General features: G+C 44.1%; 1 long non-coding RNA gene across 1 annotated transcript; it reads left to right on the forward strand.

Annotated features, from left to right (window-relative positions):
- Positions 1-98: 98 nt before the first annotated feature.
- LOC148388874 (uncharacterized) lies at positions 99-9,018 on the forward strand. Its single transcript, XR_015862213.1, has 11 exons — positions 99-670; positions 995-1,781; positions 1,880-3,060; positions 3,126-4,116; positions 4,198-4,273; positions 4,344-4,448; positions 5,084-5,153; positions 5,412-5,508; positions 5,655-7,751; positions 7,931-8,259; positions 8,335-9,018. It is a non-coding gene; the product is annotated as an uncharacterized LOC148388874 (long non-coding RNA).
- Positions 9,019-10,545: the final 1,527 nt, after the last annotated feature.

A 10,545-nucleotide genomic window follows, 5' to 3' on the forward strand; every position in this document is an offset into this window, starting at 1 on the left:
CCATCAGTTATTTATTGATTTTCTTTCAATGTGTGTATGTATGTATGGAGGCTATGCACTGACGTCACAGATCGGGGCGGCCATTATTGTTTGGGTGGCAAAAAGCCTCGTCCGCTGCCACTCGACTCGTGAGTAGTGATGTGCATTCCAGTTCTTTTAGGTGAACGAATCTTTAGAATCAGGTTCACTCAAACGATTCGTTCAAACGAATCCCCCCCCCGGGACGCGAAATTACGTCACTGATTCGTAAAGTCCCTCCTCCATCTAACCCTCGCTGAGTTCTGCAACGGCCGCAGAATTTTTGCCAGAACAATTCATTTTAGGATGAACTATCGATACAAATATTTTCATTTGATTGAAGGCAATGGCGTTAACCACTCGACCAGAGCCTGCTCGGCGACAAAAGGAGATTTGGTCATATTGATAGGGTATCCATCCAAACAGGTTCAGTGTTCAAAGTTTCAACGGATCGTCCGAAACAACAGTCGTCACCATGACAGGCGACCACCTGGTGGCGTCAGTGTGCCGAGCGCCGTTGGACGATCAGGAGAAGAAGATTTGAATTGACGGATGTAACGTCAGGGCTTTAGGTCAATTGAAGACAGGTGTGCTCAAGGGGAGTTATCATATGCAGGTGCCACCGAGTGCGTGGCGGCGGACGGTTTCTCAGGTAAGCTAGCACGCTAGCAAATGTTTGTCGTCTCCTGGCGCTTTTCGCGACGGACGCCGTGTTTGTTGCACGATTTCCGCGCTCAAGGGGAGTTCTCAAATGCAGGTGCCACCGAGCGCGTGGCATTTTGTCAGGCAAGGGAGCAAATGTTTGTCGTTTCTTGCCGTCTCTCACGACGGACGCCATGTTTGTTTGTCGGAGGATTTTCACACGGCGACTGTAGGCGTCGAAGTTAACTGGAGAGTGCAAGGAGAGTTTTCACATCGGCCCCAAAATGTGTGCTTTGTTGCCTTTTCTCACAAGCCTTTTTTTGTTTTGTCGCAGGATTGTCGTACTCTCGTGACTCGGCAACGTCACGTCCACCGCGACGGTGGGCCTGGAGGTAAATTGTAGGTCGCAGGCCATTTAGCCCGTGAGCAAATGTTTACAGTTTCTTACGACGCCATTGATTATTTCTTGCAGGATTTTCGCTGTTTAGGGAGTGCTTGAGTTTTTTTTTTTTTTAATGCTGGCCAGCATTTTTTCATTCGTTTGTTTGTAGAAGGTTCGTAAATGACACCACCGATAAGCGCGTGTTTGTCTGACTATAGGAAATGTTAGTTTGACTCTAGTCAACTAAACAATGTTTTTATTATTTTATATTATGCGTGTGCCATTTCCGTGTTATGCAAACTGATAAATGTAACGAATTTGTTACGTCATGTCCAAATCAGAGCAAATCCATTCAAAGGTGGCGCCCGCCCGCCCACTCTCGTTCCGTTACGCAACAAACATTTGCGCGGGTTATTTTCTCCCGTTTTGAACGCCGCCAACCTGGATCATCTGTCCAATGTGAGGTGAGTTGATAATGATGAAATGAAAATATGAATTATAATCCTGAATAATTATTATAATTTACTACAATATAATGATATATTTTTTCAACTGCAAAACTCTACTCAGTATGTATAAAATTAAAATATCTATTTTTGTTGCAATAATTTCTGTTTGTCTTTTGTAGCACTAGAAAAGGCTGCCCAGCCAGCATCCTTCTATACAAAGCAAGCAGGAGGCTCTTGAGGAGCTATTTCAGTGATGCTGAGGACACTGAGGAAGAGTAGTCCTAAATCAGGTGAAAACCTGTTTTTGTCAAGTTTCAGCTTCCCAACACACAATGGCTGTCGAGTTTTAGCTTCCCAGCACACCATTAATGACTGTGTGTTATTGTAGGCTGCAAGAGGAGCCGAATGGGAAAAGTATAATTCCATATGAAAAGGTGCAATGGCCTATCCAAAGGCGCAATGGCCTATCCAAAGGAGCAATGGCCTATCCAAAGGAGCAATGGCCTATCCAAAGGAGCAATGGCCTATCCAAAGGCACAATGGCCTATCCAAAGGAGCAATGGCCTATCCAAAGGAGCAATGGCCTATCCAAAGGAGCAATGGCCTATCCAAAGGAGCAATGGCCTATCCAAAGGAGCAATGGCCTATCCAAAGGAGCAATGGCCTATCCAAAGGAGCAATGGCCTATCCAAAGGAGCAATGGCCTATCCAAAGGAGCAATGGCCTATCCAAAGGAGCAATGGCCTATCCATAGGAGCAATGCCATATCCAAAAGAGCAATGCTATATCAAGTCAAGAATCAAGCAGCACGCTGCAAAAGTCAACATGTGCGGATCATGTACCCAGGAGGGGGCAGTGTGGTTGCCTTTGGTTATGGGTGCACGACGGAAAGGTTGCAGGTGTGGACAGTGTTTGGGGGTCTGACGGTTGGTCTTGCTTTAAAGGTTGTGGCTTATCTGGATCCAGCGGTGTCTTGTGCTTGGTTGCCATTGACGGCTCACTTGGGGGAGGACGTGGTGACTTGGATGGAGACAAAACTGAACTTTGACGCAGAGCCCAATGTCCAAGCTTGCCATATGACTTGTACCATTTTGTCTTTTTCTAACCTGCCACTGTCGTGCTTGCTGCCTTCTTTGTTCTCCCCCATCGGTGTAGGGCGGCGTTGGAGCGAGCCGATCCCGAATGTCCAATTTTGCAATTTGACTTGTACCATTTTGTCTTTCTAACCTGCCACCGTTGCACTTCGTCTAACCCTAACCTACCACCACTGTGGTACTTGCGTTCTTTGTTCTACCCTGGGTGTAGGACAGCATTGGAGCGAGACGGTAACCTTTTGTGTCTTTTTCTAACCTACCACTGTCGTGCTTGATCTAAGCTGTGTGTCCTTTGTTCTCTAGGTGTAGGGGGCGGTGTTTGGGCGAGCCGGTCCACGAGGAAGACGTAATGATGCGAGCAGCGCCCAACTCATTGCATGTTCTGCCATTTGCAGGCCGGACGCAAAAGGGGGGGGGCGCACGGCCCGATCCGACCTGGCGACGGTCAGCAATAGTAGCTAGCCGCTGTGATCAAGTAAGCAAGTGGCCGACAACTTGGGGTGCTCTTTGAGTTTCTAACATTTGTTTCTGTTTCTGCAGATGGCGACCGGGATGTGACCCCGATCTGATCAGAGGTGAACGGACCGCTGTGGCATCGCTCTGAAGTCGCCGAGTTTTGAGGGAGACCCGCTTCCCTGGAGGCGTCGACCTGCGCAGCTTTAACGTGTGAAATGGATTTTCTTTTTTTTTTTTTTTTTAAATTACACCAGCGGTGTCCCAATGTCTGCTTGAGGGCTGCATACTGAAACAAATTCAAAATTCTTTGACGCAAATTCATTCAATCAATCACGAAATGTTGCCATTGATATTTTGTGCCACAAAGCAGCGTTGCGTTCATTCGTGTGGTGTGTTGATCAAGTTGCCCCGAGGCTGCCATTTGGACACCAATGGTGACGTGTGTAGGGCTGCACGTGTATTGGAAAACTGCCATATGGTGGTCTAGGTTATTGACATGCACTTTAAGACAGCAAAGATTTTTTTTTCATGTCTCAAATGAAACATGTTGTCTTGCCTAACTATTTGTAATGAGTTAAGACGATAAGTCATTGATGTAAGTTAAAGTTAACTAATCTAACTGATCTCATTGTGATCAAATAGTTAACCTGCATCCAAGAATTTTGCACAACTTGCCTCAATGCAGTGGTCTGGCCCAATACTGCCATATCAGTGATTTTCCAAAATGTTGTGCAGCCCTCATTGAGGGCCAAACGCGCAGCGACGGCAAGCGACCGCGCAGCGACTGCAAGCGCAAGCGACCGCGCAGCGACGGCAAGCGCAAGCGACCGCGCAGCGACGGCAAGCGCAAGCGACTGCGCAAGCGACCGCGCAGCGACGGCAAGCGCAAGCGACGGCGCAGCGAGACTTTTGTGCTTGTCTTGCAAGGTGGAAGAGACGATGTATGAAACGAAGAGCCGGTGGACGGAGGCCACCACACCTGCGATTTCTGAGCGGGTTGCAAAGGAAGGAATCACCCAAAGAGAGCAGTCGCCAAGTGTTGAAGAGGAGCCTGATGCATGGCTGGCCAGAGGCGGTGACATGGCAATCCAATCTGCAAGCGTAGTGTACACACTTGTTGGTTTTAATTTGATTTCCTTATTTTTCTGCCTTTCAGCTGGCAGCGGATGGGGCGAGCGCCAGCCTGCACCGAGAGGGACTGGGCTGCACCCACAAGACCAGGGAGGGGGCAGGTAATGAGTACGTTGACAAAAGTGAGCCACATGCAACTGAGTGCCGTTTGTCTTTTTGCATTTGTGCGAGGCGGAAGACGAGTCCAACACCGGCCGGAGCAGACCCGGACCTTGGCCCGTGACGAGCGGCCCACACGAGACTGATGGGTGCAGATACAGCCAGCGGTTCGGGGGCGTATGACTTTGTTTTTTCTTTTGTGCTTTCCCTACCCCTGTCTGTTTGAATAGGGTAACTAGTAGCACGCACGGGCATTTGGGTTGCTGTGACCCTCTAGATACAAATTGGCAAAGTAGACACCCCATCCCTCCCTCCCTCCCCCCCCTCTCTCGCTCTCTTTCTCCAATGCGCCCGGCAGTGCCTGCATGGCCTGGTGCACTCAGGGTGGAACGTGGCTATACCTTGCCCTTTGTGGAATACCAGGGTATAATGTCTGCCAGACTGGGTCCCAGTGTCGTCGACGGTGTCGAGGACGAGGAGATTCTCCGTGACGCTCTCAGTGACGTCACGTTTTCCTATTTTTTTTTCCTCTCGGGGCCAAGCCAGCTCTACTCAGGGGGAACTGGCCGGTTGCGCTTAAGTGCGCACCAAAGCCTCTTCTCTCCTCTCGCTCTTTCCCTCCCTCCCTCTTTGTAAGGGGTTAAACATTTCATAACCCGGATCGCTCCAATGCGGGAGGGCCGTATGAGACATGCGCCAGCCTGTGCGTGCCGCTAGTTACCTGATTCAAACTTACCTTAGTCAAGGTTGGGTGGGGGTGCTAGTGGAATTTTTCCCCTTGCCAAAACCACCACAATGTGTCTGCCTTTCAGGATTGCTGGGGCAGTGAATCGGACGAGTGCCGGCACAGAGAGGGACTGGACAGGACCGCGAGACCAGAGGGTAATAATAAAAAAACTTTATTTGTAGAGCACCTTTCATACAAGAAATGCAGCTCAAAGCACTTTACAACAAAGAAAGAAATTATAAGCATTGAATTCTTCATATAGGAACCAACATAAAAAGAAAACAAAAACATTCATGTATGCATACGCAATTAATAAAGGGAGCTTAAAATAGGAGCAAGCTTTAATAGACAGGTAATGAGTACGTCCACAGAAGTGAACCGCATGCAACAGAGTGCCGTTTTTCTTTTTGCAGTGGCACGAGGCGGAGGATGAGTCCAAACGTCGAATATCGGCCGGGCGGGGAGGGGCCGACCTTCGCCCGTGATGAGTGGCCGACACGAGACGGACAGGTGCGGATGCGGCGAGGCCAAAGCGCCCGGCCAGCATTTAAGGAGAGTATGACTGTTTTTTTCTTTTGTCCTTTCTTTCCCTCCCTCCCTCCACTTTTTCACTGGGTGTGGACACTGGCTATCTGCATGATGCCTTTCTTTCTCAGCGCGGTGTCATTTTGCAATATTGTTTTACTGTTGTTTTTTTTAATCATGAAATGAACTGTTTATACTGTAATTGTGTGTGTACCACTGAACTGCAATTAAACTGAACTGAATTCAAGTGGTCCATTTTAAACATTGGCATTGGCAGTCTATCGTGGATACAAACTGGAATCATTTGAGACATTCTCAATGACAAGACAATTGTAAAGTTAGTCTCAAACCAAATTGTCTTGTTAAATATGCAGTGTCAGGCTTTTTTTTATTTTTTTAACTACACAAAGAAAAGCTGGATGCATTCTAAATTGTTGACAAGAGCCAAGTAGCCAGACACCCATAGATGAAAACGACAAGCGTACAAATGGTCTCTGTTGCGATCAATAAGTCATCTTTGGCAACCCTGCTTTAAAATGGCCACCGAACTCAGAATCTTGCAGAATGTTGGTACATTTTTCTGTACGAGTAAAAGCTGTTTTAATGTGGTCAGAGCCATTTTTCGTTTTGTTTTGAATCGTCATGCATCTTGTGGGCATCCTTGTGAAGAAAATCAACAGTGGTGTGTTTGCTTCCTGTTGGTGGTCTTGTAAATAAAGTCAACCTTGGTGTCATCATTCGCGATGTGCCTCAATCGATGGTGCATCTCTTGAATGTGAAACTTCTTGCATGTTTTGTTGCAGGGCTTGCCGTTCCCATTGGCTGTCTGACTACAAAGAAGGCTGCTGCTGTCCAGTCCAGGTTGCTGCTATAGTCAATTGAATTTATAAACACAGCGTATAACTTCCAGGACCTTAGCTTTCAATTCAAAGCACTTGCGTAACTACACGGCCAGCCTCGGTACATGTACTGGGTGGTACCACCCAGTTCAGAGTGAAGTAAAGGCCAGAGTGTTCTTATTCATACCGGCATCCTTATGAAATTGACCATATCAGAAAGGCTAGATGAATTCCAAGTGCTGCCACCGAGTAGCAGCATATTTGCCTCAACCTGTCTGATGCTGGGTCAATGCGATGCACCTTTCGTTGTTTTGCCCAAATAGAAATAGTAAAGTACTGCCGTTATCTCGCCAGTGTGCATGTGTGTTAAAAGTACAAAACAAGCTCATTTGCATGATAGACGTCTAAACCACATGCTAGATATTTGCCTCAACCTGTCTGATGCTCTATTTAACTATACGATCATTTTTAACAATTTTAATCATTTAAATTTTTAAGTACATTACAAATGATAGGCGCCCCAATTAGACAGCTGGGTCAATGTGACCCGTCTTTTGCGTGCAGTTTGTTTTGCCCAAAGCAACCTAACAAATACACATAAGTACTGCCGCTATCTCGTCAATGTGTGTGTCTCTAAAATGTACAAAGCAACTTCATTTGCATAATAAACTTCCAGACCACATGCTAAAAAATATTCATGTGATGCAGAAAGTCTTCTGTAGCTTGCTAAGATTTGCCAATTTGAGCAATGCCGTATCCGAACCCGAGGCTGGGGGTTGCCCGTCCATGTGCCTAATCCCTCGGGCATTGATACATCAGCAATGTCAAGTTTATTTGTATAGCCCTAAATCTCAAACAGTCTCAAAGGGCTTCACATAGACAAAAAATTGACAATTATTCTCAAAGCATCCCCTGATCTTAAGCTCCCAATGCTTCTTTCTAGGTCTCCTCATGTCCTCAGCACTGCAAACCTTTGTGCCGGTACGCCATATGAAGTAAATGACGGAATATGTTTTTTTTTTTAACACCTCCTCTAATGTGTATCAAGCATACCAGATGGTGTTTTAGAATAGCCTAGAATATTAAGTTACAAAAAGTTTAAAAAAAGTTTTAAAAAAAATTACTAAAGTGGCATTGGTCTTGTGTATGTATGATTTTGTGTGTTTTTAAATAACGTTTTCATACTTTATTTTATTGTATGTAAATAGCTGTTAGTCACGTGACCCAATGTGGAGGTACTTGTGGGCGGGGCCTGCTAAAAGACCAACTACGGAAGCTCCCCAAGTACTGATGTGCATTCCAGTTCTTTTAGGTGAACTGAATCTTTAGAATCTCTTTGAACGAATCGTTCACTCACGAGCCAACACTATTTGGGTTTTCAGTCTTGAGGTGAGCGTTGGTTGCCCTTCTGTCACTGCATGGACACGAGTCTTTGGTCAAGTGGTAAACGTCATTGCCTCTAACACGATGGAACCATGGTTCGGGACCCGACCTTACCCACGAGCTGTACTTTGTCGATTTTCTCTCACTTCTGCATAAAGTTTGTGACTTTTTTTTTTTTTTTGAAGGCAGGTTTCAGTCTTGCCTGTCGGAAAGGTGGGCGTGGTCAAGCCAATTTCAGTTGCGCTGTGATTGGTCAGACTGAATTTGGGCAGAGGTAGGAGGCGGGCAAAGTGGCACTTAGGTTTTTGAAGGCAGTTTTCAGTCTTGAGGTGAGCGACAGGTGCAACCGCCCGCGTGTGAAGTGGCCTGTCACGTGGTACGCTAGTGTGCAAAGCACCATTGGACGAGCAGGCGAGGAAGATTTGAATTGACGGATGTGACGTCATGTCTTCGGGTGAATTGGGGAAGTTGTCAAATACCGGTGCAATCACTCGCGCAGCGGGCGGTTTCTCAGGTAAGCTAACATGCTAGGAAATGTTTGTCGTTCTTTGGCGTTTCTCACGACGGACGCCTTGTTTGTTTGTTGCAGGATTCAAGGCGAGTTATCAAATGCAGGCGCCACCGACCGTGTGGCGGTTTCTCGGGTAAGCTATCAAATGTTTGTCGTTCATTGCCGTTTCTCACGACGGACGCCTTGTTTGTTTGATGCGAACAAATATCTTGAAAAGATTTTCACACTCGTCCCGGCCACCGCGACTGTCGTTTTGCCGCTACAGTATTTCAAATCTCTTTGGCGTTGTGTTTCGTCAAATTAACAATGTTGCATTACATATAGTGTGCTATTTCCGTGTTATGCAAACTGATGAATGTGACGAATTTGTTACGTCATGTTCAAATCTATTCCAAGATGGCGCCCGCCCGCCCGCCTTCCGTTATGCAACAAACATTTGCGAGCGTGATTTTCTCCCGTTTAGTCGACTGCTCGATTCATGCCGACATTTTTGAGTGAGTTGATGGATGATAAAATTAAATTATTATAATTCGGATACTTTTGTAATTATTATAACTCATTACAATATACTGATAATTGTATACATATTTTAAATATAAAACTGGAGTTGGTATGTGTAATTGTTGCAAAAATATCATGCCATTGCCACTCTACTCAATGTCTATAATTGTAACTCCCAGATGCAGAGCATATAATATGGTATGATATTGTATGGTATTGTATGTATTGTATTGTATGCATTGTGTGTATGGTAGCGTATGGCAGGGTATTGTATGTGTTCTATGTCAATCCATCCACCCACCCACCCAACCCATCCAATCCACCCAACCCGTCCATCCATCCAACCCATCCATCCACCCATCCATCCGTCCGTCCGTCTGTCCGTCCATCCATCCATCCACCCATCCGTCCATCCACCCATCCATCCGTCCATCCAACCACCCATCCATCCACCCATCCATCCATCCATCCACCCATCCATCCGTCCATCCAACCCATCCAACCCAACCCATCCAAACCCAACCCATCCAAAACCCATCCACCCACCCATCCTCCTATCCAGCCACCCATCCAGTCCATCCACCCATCCTTCCAGCCACCCATCCAGCCAGCCACCCAGCCATCCACCAGTTATCCGGAGGTCGGATTGCGGCGGCGGCGGCAGCTTTAGGAGGGACTCCCAGACTTTCCTCTCTCCAGCCACTTCATCCAGCTCAACCCAGGAAATCCCAAGATTTGTATGTATTGTTTGTTTTGTTGTGTTTTTTGTTTTGTTGTTTTTTGTTTTGGTTTTTTTTTTTTTTTTTTTGTATGTATTGTATGTATTGTATTGTATGTTTGTATGTATTGTATTGTATGTATTGTTTTTTTTCTTTTTTTTGTTTTGTATGTATTGTATTGTATGTATTTTTTTTTTGTTTTGTTTTTTGTTTTTTTTGTATTGTATGTATTGTATGTATGTATGTATGTATTATTGTTTTGTATTGTTTGTTTTGTATTTTTTGTTTTGTTGTTTTTTGTTTTGTTTTTTTTGTTTTGTATGTATTGTATGTATTGTATTGTATGTAGTGTATTGTATGTATTGTATTGCATGTGTTGTATTGCATGTGTTGTATGTATGGTATTGTATGTATTGTATTGTATTGTTTGTATTGTATTGTATGTATTGTATTGTATGTATTATTATTTTTTGTTTTGTTTTCTTTTGTTTTGTTTTTTTTGTTTTTTTGTATTGTATGTATGTATTGTATTGTTGTTGTTTTTTTGTATTGTATTGTATGTATTGTATTGTATGGTATGGTATTGTATTGTATGGTATTGTATTGTATGGTATTGTATTGTATGTATTGTATGTATTGTATTGTATGTATTATTATTATTTTTTTGTTTTTTTCTGTTTTTTTTTGTTTTGTTTTCTTTTGTTTTGTTTTTTTGTATTGTATGTATGTATGTATTGTATGCATTGTATTTGTATTGTATTGTTTGTATGTATTGTATATATGTATTGTTTGTATTGTATGTATTGTATTGTATGTATGTTATGTATGTATTGTATATATTGTATGTATTGTATTGTATGTATTGTATTTATTGCTTTTTTTTGTTTTGTTTTTTGTTTTGTATGTATTGTATGTATTGTATTGTGTGTATTGTATTGCATTGTATGTATTGTTTTTTGTTTTGTTTTTTTTGTTTTGTTTTGTTTTGTTTTTTTGTATTGTATGTATGTATTGTATTGTATGTATTGTATGTATGTATTGTATGTATGTATTGTATGTATTGTATGTA

The sequence above is a fragment of the Syngnathus floridae genome, chromosome 13 (genome assembly GCF_059516105.1).
Source record: "Syngnathus floridae isolate MCC-2025c chromosome 13, RoL_Sflo_1.0, whole genome shotgun sequence".
NCBI lineage: Eukaryota > Metazoa > Chordata > Actinopteri > Syngnathiformes > Syngnathidae > Syngnathus > Syngnathus floridae.